The sequence below is a fragment of the Tenrec ecaudatus genome, chromosome 8, assembly GCF_050624435.1.
Source record: "Tenrec ecaudatus isolate mTenEca1 chromosome 8, mTenEca1.hap1, whole genome shotgun sequence".
Taxonomy (NCBI): Eukaryota; Metazoa; Chordata; class Mammalia; order Afrosoricida; family Tenrecidae; genus Tenrec; species Tenrec ecaudatus.
This window is the reverse complement of record NC_134537.1, coordinates 25,225,100-25,245,559: the sequence shown is the minus strand read 5'-3', so window position 1 is coordinate 25,245,559 and position 20,460 is coordinate 25,225,100. Positions and strand designations below refer to the sequence as shown.

Here is a 20,460-nt window from a genome sequence, read left to right as displayed (position 1 = left end):
CGGTGAGGATGGCGCTGGCCCAGCCGGTGTTTCCTTCTGCTGAACACGGGCTCACTGGAAGTTACAGCCAGCGCGACAGCACCTAACAACAACCATCCGGGAAGCAGAGCTGTTTAGGAGAGCCAAAACCGATGACTGGGAAAAAGCCATTTCACAGAGAAATAAAGACTAACCTCCAACAAAACGCAGGTGGTGGAAACGCATCGATGATGCCAGGCTTGAGACCATGAAACAAAAGCATTGCCTTCTTGGGTGGCTTCTCTTGGCCCTGTCTCACTCGCTTCCCTGTCTCCTAAACTGAAGAAGAGCTGGGCCATGCCCAGGGAGAAAGGAGGCAGGGCGCTGTTTTGAAGTTGTCACGGGATTTTGATTTTGTGGAGGTGAAATGGTTAAACCAGCGTCTTGGTTCCTTAGTGTCTCCTACCGCAAAACGAGGGATTCTCCTCCATAGACTCGATGTGAGGCTGGTGCATAGGACCCAGTGAGCAATACCTGCTGGGTAGCAAATAAATGGATAGAAGTAACATGCAAAAGGAGAGACCCCCCTTACCTAACTGGGCAAGAAAAATATTAACCACACCTGTACTTAGAACGGAAAGCAGTCCGTCAACAGGTGTTGAAGAATAAAGACAGAGAACCACCGGAGAAACGTCAATGCTAGACTAGAACGGCTTTATAGTTGGGCTTTTAACATATGTCTCAAGTGAGTTATTGTTCAGTGTTGATGATTTTTTTTCTCCTTTGAAATACAATCACTTGCTAGAATTTCAGGCCACCAGTTTCTATCTAGCGGACTTTGGACCTGTGCTTGCCTTTTGTGGTTCTCTGTCACGCGCCCCGTTTACCCTATGAGGGTCGCTCACGCACGAATCCCATGTAAATGTACTCTTAGTGGGCAGGGCCACCCCAGACAGCCCCTGATCTCTGCCAGTGGCGTTGTGAGGTCGCTAGATCAGGGACGAGGGGGCTGTCCTTCCATGCCTGCACAGCCCCCCATAAGGAGGTTGGGAAGAACTCAGGCGACCATGAGACACCTATTAGGGCTCCCTAACTGAGCTTGCTTCAATGCAGGACCCCCTGACCCAGGTGGGAGGTACACTTGGGCGGCCCAAACTAGGCCCAGGTGGGCTTAATGGTTTCTAACCCAGCCAATGGGGTCAACCAATATCATCAACTACGCCTTCCCAGTCAGAGGTTCGAAATACCCTGGCTGGGGGTTGAGGGGGGTGGGGGGAGGCCCAGCCTCTTCTACCCGGCTTCTGCAGTGCTGTGGCCCCTCTGGCCCCAGTTCCCCGCAGTGTGGGTGCACTGTTCCCCAAGGTCACTTGCGACCAGCTGTGAGCCCCAGCTCAGCTTCCGTGCGGCTTGGCACGCTTCCCTGAAATAGCGTGTATCCTTTTGAGACTGTAAAACCTGAAACTTCTCCCCTCCTTCACCAAAGCCCACTTGGATTACAAACGGGCTTCGGCGTGAAGTCTTTCTTGTGTGAAGTCAAGAACCAAGGGATTACCCACTCAAGCGACCGGACAGCTTGAGCTAGGCTTACCGCTAAGTCAAGACACAGAAGCATTTGAAGAATGGGGTAGAGGTTTGTCGTTTTTCCCCGAGGAACCGGATTTGAAGCACTCGAACTTGAGCTGAACAGTGGCATAGTAACGTTTCCCACACTCACCACGTGAGTCGCACTTTCAAACTTCAGGTCGAGTGCTCTTCTTAGCTGAAGGGGATAGGCAATAGTGGTTTTCTATACAGTTACTCCCGGTGCGTCTCAGCATCTGTTACCACAACGGAGTTTACGTTACAGACGTCATCAAGTTGAAACTAGGCGTCCCAGGAACTTCTGGGGGATTGCTGATTTCTTTTGAATTATCCGTGGGCCTCCTGGGACTGGTTTTAGCCGTGGCAATCTATAGGAGCAGATGCCAGAGCAAGCTGGGGAAGAAGTTGAGACTGATGTAATAAAGCACTCACAGGTCGGATTATCTTTCTTTTCTTTGAGGTGCCCCAAGTTGTCTTTCTCATGGGACCTGAGAGTTGAAATGTACAGAGAGTAAGAGTGATTTTCACTGGTGCTTTGTTATAATATGCGTATCATACGTAAACCTACCGCGTTCATCTTTAACGCTAGTAACATTCACAGGAACAAGTCAGAATGACATGGTTAAATGGCGTTGTTTTCTTGTGATAGTCACATAATATATCTCAATTCTAGTCCGCTCGTCTTCCTGTTGGATCTAGTTATTACCGGTTTGTGGGGGACCTCGGAGCACCTTCGAGTGTTGGCTCTGATCAAGAGATGAGCACTTGAGAGAAGACCTTCAGATCCCTACTGGCCTTTCCTCCAAATTGCAGGTCTCTCCTCAGTAGTGGCACCCGGTGCCATCAGACGTTTTTTTTAAAAAAAAAGAATTATAGCACATAGACTCTTTGTCTGTGTGACACTATGTTAAAAGTGTCTAAGCAAACTCTACCTGAGCCTAACTGAACCCCCAAACACCCAGGGAGCAGCTCGTCTGATCCTTGGAGGCCCTCGCGGGAATTCCTGCCCAAGAAGAGGGTCAGGACAGCAGAGGCTCGGCCACACACATTTGTAGGCCTGCAAACGGAGACCTGAGGTCAGAGCTGGAAGTAAACAGGAGTGGGAGGACCCTTGGAAGGGCAGTGTGGTTCCGGCGCCTGCTGCTGCGGATGGAGATAGTGGGTGACCTTGATCCCTGCGGAATACAACCCACGGTCTATCAGGGCAAGGCAGGCCTTGCAGCAAGTTTTGTACTTTTACCTTTCTCGAACCCCTCCTACAACACAAGTTCTGCTTTGTATCTCTTCTGAGCGCAGTTCTAGCCACCCGCCATTGAGCCTGCAGAGAAGGGCTAACAGGGCGGGTGCCTCGCCTGCACCTCATTCACTGGGCTCTCCTTTCACGCATGCCCGCTGCGGGCCTTCTGAAGCCAGTGATGACTTCCAGCTGCTTTCCAGGACTGAAGCATTTCCTTTGTCTCCACAGCAACCTTGACGACAGAGCTGGAGAACATCCGTGCTGGGACCGAAGGGGGGCAGAGGGTTGCTCGCGCACCTGGATAACTGTCACTATATCACAGTTGGCACCAGTTGAGACAACTGGTAGAATATTCACTGCCCACACAGCCACAAATGACAAAGGGTGGTCAAGAGACCCGAGACCATACCTAATGCTGTTGAGTCGATGCTGACTCATAGCGACCCTGGAAATGGTCACGGTCAAAACCAACCAAACTCAATGCTGTCGAGTCGATTCCAACTCACGGTCAACTGACCCTGTAGGGCAGAGTGGAACCGTCCTGTGGGTTTCTGAGGCTGTGACTCTTTATGGAGTAGATCTGGCAATTAGCAGTCTAAGACGTACAACCTACTGAAAGGAGGAGACGGCAGAGCTGCCCCTGCGCGTTTCCAAGAGGCAACTTTTTACTGGACTAGAAGCTTCCTCTTTCAAATCATTTAGAATTAGGAAAAAATAAGGGTTATACTGACTGGCAATCCTTCTGTTTTAGGAATTTATAATTTATATATACATATCCAGTTCTCTATGACGGAACCCTGGTGGCACAGGGATTACGTGCTCGGCTGCTGATGGGTCAGAGGTTTGTACTCAGGAGGCCACTATGGGGGAAAGCTGTGGCCGCCGGCTTCTGTACAATTACAGCCTTGGAAATCCTGGGGGGCAGCTGTACTCTGACCCTAGCGTTACCATGACCCAGATTGGACTTGAAGGCGACATATGCGCACACATAACACACATGTGTAATTGAAGTCATTGCAAGTGATATTGCTTTTGTAGACATAGATAACTCCACTGGCAGGAGCTACTTTCCTGATGCCACACCAGGAAGCTCATGTTCCAACGCTGCTGCTTGTAAGAAGCTTAGCAGATGGTGTAAACGAACTCCTGGAATCAGTCAGTCTTTGTACTACCACCAAGTGGCAGTTAACTTGGAACCAGTTTTTTCATGAAAAAGAAAAACAAACCCCAACACATTTCTTGTATGCTTGGTAAATAACTTCATAACTCTAATAAATATTTAAAAAGGTAGTGCTGGTTCATTTTCTTCCTTTGGAATTAGATTTCTGGCAAAAAGTACAACTCTTTAAGGAATAAGGACCAAACCACTTTAAAAAATATATAGTTTATTAATTTTTCATTTATGAAATAGTCAATATATCAAGATGCCGATTTTCCCAGGATTCAGCCCTAGGATGTGATGTTTGCTGGTGCTTAGCGGACATCCACACTCAGTACAATAAAATACTTTATTGAGTGTAAATACAATATCAAAGTGAATTCTTTCTTTAAAAATATCATTTTAAAGTTCTATTTAAGCCGATGACAGATACAGTAAAGGTAGGTATAGTAGTTTACCTGACTGGTTACATATGGTACTTATATCTTTTAGTCCATAAGTATAGTATTAAGTGACAAAGCACATCCAATACTACTATTTCTACAAAACTACAACATAAGTATCTACTATAAATACTTATATCCAACACCAACAATCTAATTCCAGAGGGAAAAACAAGTGATTTCCTCACATGAGATCATGACTTAAAGTTTCATGTTCCTATCAAAATGTGTATTTCTGATTTTCTTTTTAATCATTTTATTGGGGGCTCATACAACTCATCACAATCCATGCATACATCAATTGTATAAAGCACATTTGTATATCAGTTACCCTCATCATTCTCAAAACATTTGCTCTCCAAATAAGCCCCTGGCATCAGCTCATTTTCCCCCTCCCTCCTCCTCCCCTCTCCCTCTCTGCTTATTCCCCCTCATTAACCTGGAGGAGAAAACAATGGGACCAACACTTCTGGTGGGGGGCAGGGGAGAGGGGAGAGTGGGGGGAAAAGAAGTGGTGTTAACAAACCTAGGGACAAGGGAACAACAAGTGATCCAAATTGGTGGTGAGGAGGGTGTAGGAGGCCTGGTAGTGTGTGATCAAGGGTAATGTAACCAAAAGGAATTACTGAAACCCAAATGAAGGCTGAGCATGATTTCCGATCTTTGGTGAGCATCGAGACAAGCTTCGAATGTGACCTCGCAAAAATCCCAGTGTGTGTTATGACCACCAACTCAGCAGCAGGGATCACTGCATTCAGAACGATCTCATCCCAGGAACTCAGTGACATCAGCCACCATCACCAGCACTTCTTCCGTGTCCTGTTGCAGACGTCTCCAAGTCACAGAGGATCGATTGTCTGTCATTTATTTTCGAATTCTTCTTCTTTTTAAAGATTCTCAATGTGAGTTCGGTGAAGGTCTACAGAGTGGATCAGTTTTCCATTCAACAAGCATACACATTTGGCTTCATCTCATTCACCGTCATCCCCACAGCTGCTGCATGTGTTTCTAGGGCACAGAGAGGAAGGAACCACATAGAAATAGGAGAGTTCAGAGAGGAATGTGGTCTTTCTAAGCCCACATTACTTGAGTTGCTAAAAGTCTGCGAAAAAAGCCTGCCCTCTAGAGCCCTTTGTTGGTAGATAAAAATTGTAGTTAAATAAAGACTTGGCCGATAAACCAAGAAAACAATCAAGATAGATCTGTCCCTAATGTGAATTCAGTCATGATAACATCTCATTTCCCCTAGTCTATGCCATTGCTCACAAAATAGCAACAAATCTTAAATGACACGAGGTATTCATCAAGCTGTGTTTAAAGCGGCAAATCTGTATGATGCCAGCCCTCCCTTCCTGCTACGCCACAAGGCAGACAGGATTGGAATGGCAACAGCTTTATTTTAAGCAGGGGGCAAAGGCAGGGTAGCACTTCACAGCTACACTGTAAGTGGATCCCGCATCACCTTATTATAAGGAAGTAATTACACATTAGCAGCACCTTAATGAGCAACACCAGAGAAGAGCACCTTGTGTTAGATCAGAAGCTATGAAATCCTAACACGCATTTGCTCTCAGAAGCCATTCTGTCCTTCATTTGTGTTCTGAAGAGTCCTGGGATGGTGGAAATGGTTACCTTACAGCTACCCAAAAGGCTGGGGTGTGAGTCACCTAACTGCAAACCCGGTGGAGGACAGCTCTGGTCTCACATGAACTGCAGTGGATTTTGTTCTGAGAAAGGACAGCATGATGGGTCAGCCTCTTGTAGGTCACAAGGAGCATACAGCCTCTTTTCCTGCGCTACGTCAGAGAGGAGAAGGTTAACCCAGAACAGAGTTGGACTAAAGACTCAGAGTCATGTGATTTCTAGCTCTCATCCCTCCCACTGAAAGAGATCAGTTAGACATTCATTCATTCTACCAATTCCATCTATCTAACAGATATTGTTGTACCAAGTCTTAGAACAAAGGACTCTGGGTTCCAGGATCATCTCAATCTCTCCCCCATGTGGTACGGATGCTCTTCTTGCATTTATGCCTTGAGCTGTCTCACAAATATCATTTCAAACTACTACTTCTGCAGCATCAAGAGTTTATTCAAGAACGTGAACCAGCAGAACCTGCTTACAGTGTTACAGTACAGATTCAGAAATCATTACCCTCTTTCAAAATTTGTGTAGGCCACTGGTCCTTTCCATGGCCAGTGTTTCCTTCTGCACTGGCTTTTGAAATGGAGCTCTCAGGAGCCTTCAGATGACTTCCAGCATCACGGTGAGCCTCCAGGCAAAGAACAGTACAACCTTGAAAAAGAAACAGCAGCTAATTATGTTGACACAATCAGGAAGATTAACAGTGTTCCTAAAAACTCTTAGAGAAATGAGGTTTGAAACCAAGCATCCCAGTCTTACGACAGAATTGAACTAGACAGAGATTGTAGGAAACAATTGCTTTGAGCGGGAGAAAAGACAATACAGCACTTCACAGCTATAGTGTAAGCATTGATTTTACCTGCCAGCTATTGAAAAGCCATGTGTGGACCTGGACACTTGTTTTTAATTTCTTTTTAAAAAATTATTTATTGGGGGCTCATACAACTTTTATCACAATCCATACATCCATCCATTGTGTCAAGCACATTTGTACATCTGTTGCCATCATCATTCTCAAAACATGTGCTTTCTACTTGAGACCTTGGTATCAGCTCCTCCTTTATTCCCCTCCCTCCCTGCCCCTCCCTCATGAGCCCTTGATGATTTATGAATTATTATTATTTTGTCATGTCTTAAACACTGTCCAACGTCTCCCTTCCCCACTTTTCTATTGTCTGTCCCCCAGGGAGGAGGTTATATGTAGATCCTTGTGATCAGTTCTCCCTTTCCAACCCACCCTCCCTCCACCCTCCCAGTATCGCCACTCATACCACTGGTCCTGAAGGGATCATCCGCCCTGGATTCCCTGTGTTTCCAATTCCTATCTGTACCAATGTGCATCCTCTGGTCTAGCCAGACTTGCAAGGTAGCATGGGGATCATGATAATGGGTGGGGAGGAAGCAATTAGGAACTAGAGGGATGTTATATTTTTCATCGTTGCTACATCACACCCTCACTGGCTCGTCTCCTCCCCGAGACCCTTGGACTCGTATAACTCTTACTACAATCCATACATCCACCCATTGTGTCAAGCACATTTGTACATTTGTTGCCATCATCATTCTCAAAACATTTGCTTTCTACTTGAGACCTTGGTATCAGCTCCTCCTTTATTCCCCTCTTTCCCCGCCCCCTCTCTCATAAGCCCTTGATAATTTATAAATTATTATTTTGTCATGTTTTAAACACTGTCCGACATCTCCCTTCACCCACTTTTCTGTTGTCCATCCCCCAGGGAGGGGGTTATATGTAGATCCTTGTAATTGGTTCCCCCTTTCTACCCTACCTTCCCTCCACCCTCCTGGTATTGCCACTCTCACCACTGGTCCTGAAGGGATCATTGCTCCTGGATTCCCTGTGTTTCCAGTTCATATCTGTACCAGTGTACATCCTCTGGTCTAACCGGATTTGTAAGGTAGAATTAGGATCATGACTTCAGGGGGAGAGGAAGCATTTAAGAACTAGAGGAAAGTTGTATGTTTCATCCTTGCTACACTGCACCCTGACAGGCTCATCTCCTCCCTGGGACTCGTCTGTAAGGGGATGTCCAGTTGTCTACAGATGGGCTTTGGATCTCCACTCTGTACTCCCCCTCATTCTCAATGATAGAATTTTTTTTCTTTGATGCTTGATACCTGATCCTTTTGACACCTCGTGATCACACAGGCTGGTGTGCTTCTTCCATGTGGGCTTTGTTGCTTCTGAGCTAGATGGTCGCTTGTTTACCTTCAAGCCTTTAAGACCCCAGACGCTATATCTTTTAAGCTCTAATACCACTTCCTCCTCTGGATTTGGACTTTCTTATTGACAATCCTTGGCTCACACAGAATTGTGTGCTTCTTTCATGTAGACGTAAGCTGATGCCTCACTTACATGGCTGCTTGTCTGAAGACTCTTGATGGGAGTAGAAAGCCCTGTGTTTCTCCAGCTGAGTGGCTGGTAGTTTTGAACTTCTGACCTTGCTCATAACCACTACACCACCAGGCCTACTTGATTTATTTTAACGTTGAAATTAATGTCTGTTTATTCTAACACACACAGAGAGAGAGAGAAAATCATGGTCCTTTATTCAGCAGTTTGCATATGAACCTAATTGGACACTGAGGCTTTTACTACAGTTTTATCTCATTGCACTTTATGGTGTTATCTCATCACCAAGTCAGTAAGTTTTTAGACTTGTCATTATTGCTGCCAGGGGCCTTTGAGTCAGAATTAAACACTTCCCCGTCCTGCACTGTCCTCGGAGTCCTTCCGTTTGAGGCTGTTCTTGCAGCCGCTGGGCCGGTCATCTGGCCAGAGGTCTGCCTCTCTTTCCCTGCCCTCCACTTGGCGAAGCGTGTACTACTGACGCCTCATCACTTCTTGATTTGCTCTTCAGTTTTGAAATAATTGACCAGAGGGATGTGTTTCAATAGCTGCTGCTGTGACCTTCATCCAGTTGGTTCCGGGTCACAGCGACCGTAGGAACAACAGAACGAAGGGCTGCCCGGTCTTGCCACGTGGTCACGATTGCGTGTTCGAGCCCATGGGTGTAGCCATGGTCTCGGTGCATCTTGTGGGCGCCCTCCCTTCCTCTTTCCCGTGGCCTCTCCACCTGACCAGGCAGGGTGTCCTTCTCCTGGGACTCAGTCTCTCCTGACCCGTTGCCCAGCCGTGTCCAGAGTACGTGAGAAGAAATCTAGCCATCCTTGCCTCTACAGAGCACGCTGGCCGTACTTCTTCCAAGATGGATTTGTTTATTCGTTTGGCGGTCCCTGGTGCCTTCCATGTTCTTTGATTTCCAGAGTAAAGATGGTCCAATAGTAACATACCTTACGTGTGAACATGTGTTTCACGTGTCTTGCTGTAAGCCATGCCACCGGCTGGCCTTTCAAACACCATCAAATTCTCTCCTGATGGACAGGCTTCTGTGGAGCTTCCAGGTGAAGAAGGGAGAAAGGGGTAGAGAGTCACCTCTGGGAAACGAACCCCTGAACACCCCACAGATCACAGCAGACTAGACTCCGAATCGCGCTGGGGAGCCCGGCAGCATATGGTCTGCGACAGTGCTGAGAGACAAGCCTTCTGGGGTGGAAGTCACTCAACCCACACAGTAGCGGCCACCAGACTTACTTAAAGAGACCCGTGTTCTGGAAGAAGGTGTGGGAGCAGCCAAGGTTCCATTCTGCTGCCCATGACATCACCGTGAGGCAGCGGCCGGCCAGGAACTCACAACAACAACCTCTCAAAGATACCCCAGCACTGGGAGGAGCCTGGGAGAGAAACTCCTCTGGGTGGACCCCTGGGGAGCTGGGGATGTACCATTGTTACACCCGGCGGGGTATCTGGTGACCAGGCCCCAGGTGAGATCCTTGGCCGCCTCTTTAGTCGAGATCTTTAGCCGGTAATGGCAGAACTGTCCAGACCACTGTCCCACAAAGGCTTGCTAGTTTTTGGCAGTTGCTTCTAGCTTGTCCCAAATCTGAACTTCGGGACACTCCAGTCTCTTGTATCTGGAAGGGTCTGGGGGACATCTACGCCACCCTCCTGTGTTCTGGAAGGAGCTGCAGGTCCTGAGGAGAAGAGACAGCTAATCTGCAGTGGTCGAGTATTAGAGGCAGAGACTAGACCTGAACCTGGGTCCGGGGATCTTCCTGCTGTCCTGAATGCGCCAACAGCCCGGTCCAGCCGTGCACAGTTCTCTGCACCCGCTGCTCAGAACTAAAGGGGCCTGTAGCATTGCAGAGAACCTCCCACTGCTGGCTGCTACGTAGGCTCTTTGGAAATCACCTGTGGGTCATTTGGGGGTGGGGGAATGCTGGGAAACGTGCTAGCTGCAGAGCACATGTGCCCTTCAGTCCCAGAGGCTGGGAGATGAAAGGCAGGCCTGGACCACCAGCTGGATGCATGGCCCGGTCTGAGGGTGCACTCTGGGCTGAGGGAAGATGTGTGGCGCTCAGGGGCAGAGGTGCAGGTCCACAGAGGGCTGAAGCAGGAAGCACGTCTAGTTCCTGGTTAACAAAGGAGGCTGGGAGCTGGGCATGGCCAGCACCAGCTCACGCAGCCTTGGAGGGGGAACTGTGTGCCCCGGGCTCTGCGGGCAGTTGGGGTGGGGAGGTGGGCTGGGGCTGGGCTTCATTTTGATTTCTGCTTTATGGTCATGAGCATCTGGTTTTGTCTATGCTGCTATGATGTGTGTCCCATGAGCTTGTGGGATACTCCCCCTACCCGCTGCCGTCGGGTCTGGGGTCATGGGCCTGGATCGAGCCAGGGACACACACAGGGGCACAAGTACTCATGCATACAGACACACTCACACATAAGAATGCTCTCACACAAGAGCGTGCACACAGGGTATAAGTACACATATGGGGCATACAACTGGGGATGCACACACAGAAAGACCCATTGCACACAGGGACACACACAGGGATATGCGGACTCTCATACATATCACACATACGGGGGTGCACAGGGAGACACTCACAGGAGCACACACACACACACACACACTCACACAGGGGCACACACAGGAGACATGTACTCTCGCACACATTCACACATACACACACTCACACTCATCCAGGGACCCATCCCAGCCCTGCTTCTTGCCCAGCAGGGTCCTCCTGCAGGCCTTCAGTCTCATCCAGGCCCAGAGTCACTAGACAAGTGACCACCCTATGTGGCCAGAGACTTCTGTCCCCTGCTCCTCCACTAAGAAAATGAGCAGAGCACCGTGTCCCCCAAGCCTCAGGCTGGTCTTGCTCCAGCCAGGGCCCTTGTGGTTGGCTCCGAAGCCTGGGCTGCACCCAGCCTCCCCAGGCCAGGGGAGAAGGCACCAGGGCCACCTCCTCTCAGTCCCCAGAAAGGAGATTTTCCTGGGCCACTCCTGGTGACCCTGTGGCCTGGCCCTGGCTCTGCTGAGACATTTTTCTAGGCCCCAGGGGACTCACCCCCTTTCTGGAGAGCCCCTAGAGCAGGGTGGGCCACAGGGTCTGCGCATCCGCCCTTGTCCTCGCCTTTGCACAGAGCCAACCAGCTTGGGGTGGTGGTGGGGTGGTGTCTGGTTTTCATTGTTTCCCTAATGCTGCCCCCTGGCAGCCGAGGGAGGAAGCTACACTCACTGGTTATGACTCAGCTCTGGGCTGAGTGGAGGCAACAGCTCTGGGCTTGGGATCAAGCAGAACTGGATTTGAATTCTGCTTTTGCCCCTGGGGGACAGTACCCAAGGCCCCCAAGCTCTGGGTGCCCACCCCCACTTTGAAAAACATGAACTATGACTTTTGCTGGCCTGTTTGACAAAGGGGAAAAGCAGTGTGCATGGGCTGGGTAGATAGCTATGCCCCCAGTGGGGTTCACCTTTGTGTAGGGATTGTGACAACTGGGAGTGGCCACATATGGGGAGATGAACTCCTGGCACACAGGTCCCCACGGGTCCCTTGTTAGAAGCTGCTGGCTGTCGGCCTTGAAGAATGTCATGGCAGGGGCACAGGGAAGATGCTGTGGTCTCACATCAGCCTCCATGGGCCCGAGACGGGAAGAAGTAGATGGTGCCCAGCCACCACTGCCCGTTGTTCTACAAGGGATCTCATGAGAAGGTGCTGGACAGAGTGGGGGGAAAGACAGAGCAAAATTCAAAATCCTAAAAAAAAAACCAGGCTTACTGAATGGCTAGAGATGGGTGGAACCCACCCGACACCCTGACCCTGGGTCCCCTTCATTCCCCAGATGGCTCAGCTTTCAGCCAAACAATGGACAAGTGTGTGAGGGCCAGAAGAGTGCTTATGAGACACCCACACCTTAATCATCAACTGTTTGGCATCCAAAGGGCAGCCTTTGTCTCCAGGTCACAGTTCAAAGGGGGAGGGGGGAGGAATGAACCGGGCACCACAGGGAGGAGTGATGCTCCCTTGAGGGGCTTGTCATCAGTGGGGTGAAACAAAAGGTGTGTGCTTTGTTGAATGGCAAACTGATAGTCTCCTTGAGAACACTTCGCTGAGAGAGAGAGAGAGAGAGAGAGAGAGAGAGAGAGAGAGAACTCAAACAGAACAGGTGTCGTGCTTGGGGAACAAAATAATATGACAATGGACGCCACCCTCCCCAAGCCCTTCCTAAGCGCCGGCCCCAGACACACCTGGAAGAATTCCGTGTGTTAGCTACCGGGCCCTTGAGGGGGTGACGATCATTTCCCGCTGGGGACAGATGAGGAAACGGAGGCACAGGCACAGAGGGTACATGCCCAGGGCCTCTCTGCTGGCAGGTGGTGGAGCTAGACCAGAAGGGAGGAGACTGGCCCGGAGAAGTCGGGTGGGTAAGACAAGGCTGAGAAGGAGGGGACGGGGGGGGGGGCTACCTGCAGCCAGGGGGCTGGGCTAGGGGGGCTTTGAGTGGGTCTTGTCCATGGTGGGAAACACTGACGCTAGCCTCCAGAGGCCAGTGGGTGGGATGGGGCTCCTGGGATGTGGGGAACTTTGGTCCAACAGAATCCAAGGAATGGGGTGGGTTTCCTCGTGTTTGTCTTCATACTTGAGTTCTACCTTGCTGCCACCCAAGAAGCCCCCATGGGAGCCCTGTGCTGGGACGAGACCCGAGGCTGGGCTGGAGAGCTGCATGGGGACCCGAGGTCTTAGGTCTCCAAAAGACCGGGTGGCTGTCTGCTGGGCGCTGACCCTGGGAGGGTGGCTGGCCTGAGCAGCACAGGAGCATGATCTGACTTCCCATGGTGTGCCTTGGGGTCTGAGCACTCCCCCACCAAGAGCCTGGTCCCAGGTTGGAGGAAGCTGGGGGCCCCAGTGGTGCTGGCTACAGACAGGAAGTGGTGGTGGTGGTGGTCTCTCTCTAGAATGAAATAAAGCCCCTTTGTGGGAAGGCCCCCCCCTAGAGGGGTGGGCCCAATGGAGGTTAACCCTCTTGAAGCACTGGGTATGGAAGGCCTGGGGGATACGCAGAAAGCAGCGAGCCCCCCTTGCAGGTGCTGGCTACCTGTTCTGAGCTGCACACCACCCTCCACAGAAGGACTTTGGGAATGCTGAGAACGGGGGGGTCCTGACCTTCTCTGCTGATGAGCATGATGGACTTGCTGGAATCTCTGTGAAGGCGGGGACAGAGTAGGGGTGGACCAGCTTGGGGAAGCGATGCAGCTTTTTAGACCAAGTGTCAGGGCGTGAAGACTCTGAAGGATGCAGAGATAAGATAAACTGAGATTGGGAAGCAGGGGGGTGGCGGGAGGGGGTGCTGTGAGGTCACCATGGGGGGAACAGGCTGGGCCCAGAGAAGGGGAAGGGACAGGCTTTGGAGAAGACTAATCCAATCTTCACCTGGGGTCGGAGTGGAATGTGGGGAGCATGCAAGGACATCCACCCCCAGGGTCCCAGGACAAGGGCAGACAGCAGAAGGGTCCCGAAGACTCGGGAAGGGGCAGTCTTCAAGCCTTTGTTCTCCACTCGGCAAATACTTTGGGAAAGTGCCCTTTACCCCAGCTGCTCTTGGGGGAGATTTTGGCTCCCTGAGCCTGGAGCCAGTGTGGGAAAGCTGAGATGGAGAGCTAGCAAGCCTTTTGTCAGGGAGGAAGTGACCCTGGAAGAAGTCACCTGAGGAGGAAGAGGGGCCAGGGAGCCCCCTTCTGGTAGTTGCTGGGAACTCTCTCGCCACCTGCTCCCAGTGCTCCAGGTTGCCCCAGGTCAAATATCTGGGTGGGGTGTGTGGAACAGCTCATACTTTCCTTTCCAAACCATAAACCCTTGCTCAGGTCCACAGCCCAGCACCATTGGCCTTGGTGACACAGGACTGCTTCATTTCTGTGCCTGTACCTGGCACCCCTGGGACAGGTGCTGATCCAGCCAAACTTGCAGCTTGCCTCTTTGGGGAGCACTGTCACCAGTCCAGATGGCGTGGGTCCCCTGCAGGGCAGCTGCCCTGTCGCCTAAGCAAGCCTGGGCAACAGAAAGCAGGCTAGGCTAGGAAGAGGTGACAGGATCACCAACGATGGCCGAAGGCCAGGATTTGGCCAAACCTACATTTCAGGACAGTTCTGGGTGAACCTTGGGTAACTGCAGGTTGGTTGGATGGGCATTTGTCTTCTGGGAGAAATAGAGATGGTCAACGTGGGAAAAAGTTACAGAAGAGCATGTAAAGTGTGAACTCAATCTAGAAAACCAAACAAAGTCAACACCAGTGTGTCCTAGGGATATGATGGTTCTGTGCTCTGCTACTAACCAAGAAGTCGGCGGTTCAAACCTCCCAGGTGCTCGGTGGGAGAATGGAACTGGCCACCAGCTCACGGAGGGAGGCAGACTAGGAAACCATAGGGTACAGCGCTATTATCACACAGATGAGGCATGAGGGCCTGAGTCAACTCGATGGCACCTAGAATGAAGTCATTCGATCACATTTAGAAGTTTGTGCAGTCATGACCACAGTCAATCCTAGAACAGTTTCTTCTCATGTTCAGTGTCCTTAGCTCCCCATCGGCACCCACACCCATAGCAGCCATACTAGTTGGCAATTATCAATCTAGTTCCTATCTCTATAGAGCACCCTCTCCTGGATTGTCTATATGGAAAATTGTGCAGATCACAACGGGAAGCAGGTAAGCAAATAAAACAACGACTAGCATCAACCTAGAACACCTCAATGACTAAGACAGTAGAAAATATAAACAATGAAGCTACATTATCTCGAGTCAATGGGTGATCAAAGAATATGGCGCTCCACTTGACCGTGTGTACTTTCTCAAAGATCAACTTAACAGTGCTAACACCAAGGTTATACACCTGCTCAATTATGGTCACATGTCTGATAATTACAACGCTCATAATTTTAATTCCGACTGTTACTGTGTTACTCATTGACGTTCCCTGCACCCTGCCCCTAGATGCCTGGTGACACTGTGCTTATATGTTGGCCTGTTATCAGCAAGGAGAGTGGTTGGAAAGCATGAGCTCTAGCCAATCCATCAGGTTGCAGCTTGATGACCTCATTCGGCTGCACAAAGGAGCTCAGTCGCTCACTGGAGGTCAGAGGCACTCACTCTCTGCTTGAAATCCCTGCAAGCCATTCCTGTGGACAAGACGCAAAAAGCTACACTTGTAAGAGGTAGAGTCATGGCCCTGGTAGAGCCACTGGAGACCCACGCCAGCCCTGTAATGCTGCCACCAACACTGGATCCACAAGCCTTTCCACCCACGGGTCTGTGGTCTCCCTACATTTGCAGTCATTTCAAGGCTCTGTGAGTCTTAAGAGGAATGTATAGACTACTATCGACATATGGGGGAGCATTGACCTGATGAACTTGATCTGAACTGGGCTGGGGTGTTCGCTTCATGTACAATTGCTCTGGGATAGAAAGTTCTCTCTTACACACACGAGTGTCTATGAGTTTGTTTCTCAGTCAACCTGGACCGGCACGCTGTCTGTCCATTCATCAAAGGTTGATTGTTCCCACAGAAATGATACGTTACGAATAGCAGTGGACTCACGTGGCATTATTTATTTTATGAACCAATCTGTTATTTCACAGAAGGTTGACCTCTGGGAGTAGTTGGGTTCCCAGTTCAAGGGCATCTCAGGATGAACCTCTCCAGAGTCCCTCTAGTCTCTGTTTTCCCATTAGGCTGACCTTCCTACCCTCTGGTTTATCATTCCATTCATCAGCACCTCCAAGCTCCCCATTGGCCAGCCTTCACCTGGCTCAGTCTGTGCTCTGCTCACCACCAGGCTCATTAGTATGCTGGGCACACGTCCTTACCGGACAGGGGAGGTGGGACGTCCCTCTCCCAGTCAGTCTCTTTGGTTAAGGGGCTTCATGGGCTTCCACACTCAGTTCTAGAGGGGACCAGATCAGAGGGCTGTGCTGAGGGTGTGGAGAAGTCAGGTGGTGTCCAGTGTGGAGAGTTGAGAGAGTGTGTGCTGAAGACACTGTCCGTAAGTGTGGTACCTCAGTCACAGGCTCTGAAACCAGCGCTGCCATGGTCCAGCTCCCCTCATCTACAGGCTGAGTCACCAGCCAAGCCCCCCAAATGTGAAAGCCCTTGACATCACCCCAAACTTCACAGATGGGCTCTGTGATGCAGTGAGCGCCTGGCTTCAGCGTCTGTGATGCGCAGGGGGCTCCTGCTTAAAACTGGCAGGCTTTAGGCTCCAGTACCCTGGACGCGTAGAGAGTGGGAACGACGGTTCTCCTCGCTCTTGTGAGGCTGAACCATGTTGATCCCAACTCTCGTCTTCCGGGTTCTTGGCTATTTGCTTTATGAGTGTGGAGCTACCGTCCACAGCATCGTAGCTTTTAGGAAAATCCCAAACGTTCATGATGGATACTCGTTGGAACGGAGCAGCAGGAGTGACCAGGTAAGGGAAGCCTGTGAACAAGACTGAGGGGTTAAGTCTGACACCAGGAGAAAGACCCCCTTGCAGTTTCTCTCCTTCTCAGCCCCCTAATCGCCCTCTTGCAATTTTGTATCAGTCCGTCCATTTCTCTTGGACATTCTTTGACCTCCTGGAGCCTGGACGCAGCTGCATGGCAGCACTAGCTGCAGCACGCTCACACAGACAAGCCAAGGGGGCTCCCTCCCAACTTGGAGAAGACAATAGGCCTATGGGCCCCCAGTCCGGGGGAATTTCCTGCTGGACCCGCTGACCCTCTAACTCTCCCTCTCCTGCTCCCCTGGCCCTCTCAGCACCCAGGTCACCTCTTCCTGCAGTGGGGAGGGAGAGAGGAGCTGAGGAGGAGCCCAAAAGCAAGTCCAAAAACAGCAGGGAAAGAAAGTGCTGTGGTGGCAGAGCAGGCCCAGGGCGAGGAGCCTGAGGAGAAGGACATCAGGTGTAGAGAGCTGTGTCAGAGGGATGGGGAGAAGCACAGAGTCCTTGTCTCTCCTGGGACAGCACATGGGGACCCAGCTCCACTTCCTTCCCCTCTTGTCTTTCAGCAACATGGAAGACTCCGTGGCAGGCCTGGACGGGCTCTCTCAAGAGGTAAAGTCCCAGCTGTCCCCCCTCCCTCTCTGTGGGCAGAGTTTCCATGGATACGGACCCCTCTAGCCCTTTGTATCAGCGGGAGGCGCTCTAGGTTCTGAAAAATAAAGTTCCCCAAGAGATCATTTCCCACAGACAATTAATTGACTGGGAATTTAGAACCTGAGATCACCCTGATTCTCCATCTTATCCTGCTGGGAATGAAAGTGGACACAAGAGGAGAGAAATCCCTGACTGTGCTGCCCCTGACAAGGTAGCCATCCCTCCAGGCCTCTGACTCAGTATCCATCAAAGTGGCTCAAGGCGTCCTCCTCTGCCTCTCTCACACAAGGCTTGCCACGTGAAGATGAGATCAGATGGGAGAGCGACCCTAGAGAGGGTGGAGTGGTCACCCGCACTCATGTCTCAGGGCAGGCAGGCCTCCGGGAAAACTCTCCGTTGCCCTCTCCTCAAAGTCAATGGTCTCAGGTCTCCAGATGCCCTGCCCCGCCCCTGCCCACCTAACACTGTCTCCTGCTCTCTCAGCCCGCAGTGCTCCCCTGGGAAAGCCCACAAAGCTCCATCAACTGCTCTCCTTCAGGAAAAGGTATAACTTGGCTCTGCGTTCTCTGTTGTGTGGCAAGACCGGTGAGGATTTCTGTCTGGTCTGGATGAGGATGAAGAGAGGGATGATACCGGGGAGGGAGCCACACCCAGGAGTGGCTGGTTCACTGGGGGAGGTAATGGCCAGAAGACGAGGATCAGACATCCCAGGCTACAATATGTCTCCCAATATACTGTCTGATAGAGCAGCATTAGACCCAGGCTTCAGAACACTCACATATCCTGATAAAGCACTGTGCTCTGACCCCAAACAATGACACTGCCTTCAAGTTCATGCTAACCCACAGCAACCTTCTATGGGGTTTCACAGACAGAATCAGATTTGTCTCGCAGAACCACGGGTGGGTTTGGTGCATAGGTTGGTGTTTACCCAACAGGGTCAGGAGCTCTCCTGGCAAGCTGTCTAGTTGCAGATTGGCTTTTGCATCCCAAAGGCTTCAGTGGTGGATTCCTTTGGTTCCACAGCTTTCGAAAGAGAGATTCCTCTGGGTGTGGCTTGACCTTGACACCTAGGGAGCTCCTTCACGGGCGGTGTGCATTCAGAAGCCAGCCCATTCCTCCTCTTTCCCTCCTCTGAAGATCTGCACGGAACAGGGGAGGACTGCAGATGGCTGCGTGTAGGACAGAGAACGTCAAGCTTCTCCCGCATACAGCATTTCCCGAAGGATGCCGATTTCCACAGGCCTCCGCAGCATTGCTTCCCCAGCCCCAGGGGAACCTCTTACCTGGGGATATACCTGGGGACGTGTCTAGTGAGGGCCACTCTGTTATCCTGCTACATCCTAAAATCTCCCTCGAACCTCAAACCAAATTCACGGCCACCTTGTCACTGAGGAACCTCCAGATCTGGTCAGACAGTGAGGACCCACTGCTGCAGGTTTCCAAGTCCCTATATCTTTATGGAGTCAGAAAGTGTTCTGTTTCTCCTTTGGAGTCATGGGGAGATTACACCCAAAATTGAGTTCAACAGCTGGGTATAAATTCCACGCGAGCTTTTCCCTATACCATGGTCCACTTGTTTCTGTTTTACATAGCGGTTTTATTGACACCATTATTATGCTACACAATTTCCGGAGTTCAATATATCCAAAAGAGTTGTGTGATCACCACCCAATCAATTTTAGAACATTTTCATCAACCTTGTACCCATCAGTATTAGCTCCAGCCTACCCCAGTCTTCCCTATGATGACCCCAAATGATGATGACTGTAGACAGTTACTCTATCTAACAAGGTACCTGTTTATTTGTATAAAGCAAATCTTAATAAAAACCCTAAAAATGACTACAAAATAAAATAAAAGAACAACCTCAATCCAAGTAAAAGCAGAAGATCACAGAAACCAGAAAAAATTCACCACGCATCAAGAGGAAAAACAAATGGTAAGTGTGTTCATTTTTAACCCAACTCTATCTGTAGTCTCAGCCACAGGTCAATGCACACTGAGTGAGCACCAGACTGTTAACAACCCTGGTCTCAGCTCTGAGATATTCATGAAGCCTTGACCTACATGACGACGCGGCAGATGGATTATGGCTTTTATCCATGGGAGAACGAAAGGAAAGAAAGAAAAATCTAACCAGCAAACGCCTCCAATTCAGTGCCCAGGTCATCCAGACCTATTTCAAACTGGGGGCTCAGAAATGAAGCCCCAATGCAATGTGCTCCTCTGCCTTGAATTTTATTATTTACTATAATTATATCACACAGGCTACAACTCATTTTAATGGCTACTTTCAGACAAGGTTTAAGACCTTGCCACTGATTTTGTTACCACATGTTGCTACAGCACCCATATCTTCAGGGACTACATCTTGAGGACAAGAATTGCGAAGGATTCATCGCAAGAACGAATACTTAGATAGGGCTCATGATTCAGTGCAAGCTCAAAAACCATTTGCGTATCAAAAATGTATAAAATCTCAGCTTCCCTTCAGAGGCAGCATTACCAGTTTGCCCATGAGACATTGGTCATTCTAATAACAGCCTGAAGAATCACTTCAATGGTGTAGAATTTAAAGGAGCATTGAGACAGGAAAGTATGCATCCATAGGAAGGCCTTTTAGACGAAACAACATGGGGTGTTCACTTAAACAGATGAAAACAAGTAATGGGAAGCCATGGCGGTGAGACACAACGCAACCCTTTCCGTGGCCCACATTCACTAGGACGCACTCTGTCTGCATCGCCCAGTCCTGGGAGGAAAAGCAAGTGGGAAAAGAGGAAGTATGTTGCTGTCTTAGATTGTCACTACTGGGCCACCACCAAGCCAGAGATGTGAACCAGAGGCCACAGGACTCTCTCTGTGCAGGAGGGACGTAAATGCACCACTTTAAGCCCAAAGCAGGAGTTCACTTTTCTAAGTGTGCAACAGGTGTGCTTAAGGT

General features: G+C 50.1%; 1 long non-coding RNA gene across 1 annotated transcript in view; it reads right to left on the bottom strand.

Moving 5' to 3' along the window:
• Positions 1-4,179: 4,179 nt before the first annotated feature.
• The window catches only part of LOC142454811 (uncharacterized), a 121,149-nt gene continuing 104,868 nt past the window's right edge, over positions 4,180-20,460 (bottom strand). Inside the window, exons 4-5 of the long non-coding RNA XR_012785713.1 lie at positions 6,533-6,673; positions 4,180-5,386 (exon numbers count right to left, since the gene is read on the bottom strand). This is a non-coding gene — a long non-coding RNA (uncharacterized LOC142454811). The remainder of the gene's footprint in view (positions 5,387-6,532; positions 6,674-20,460) is intronic.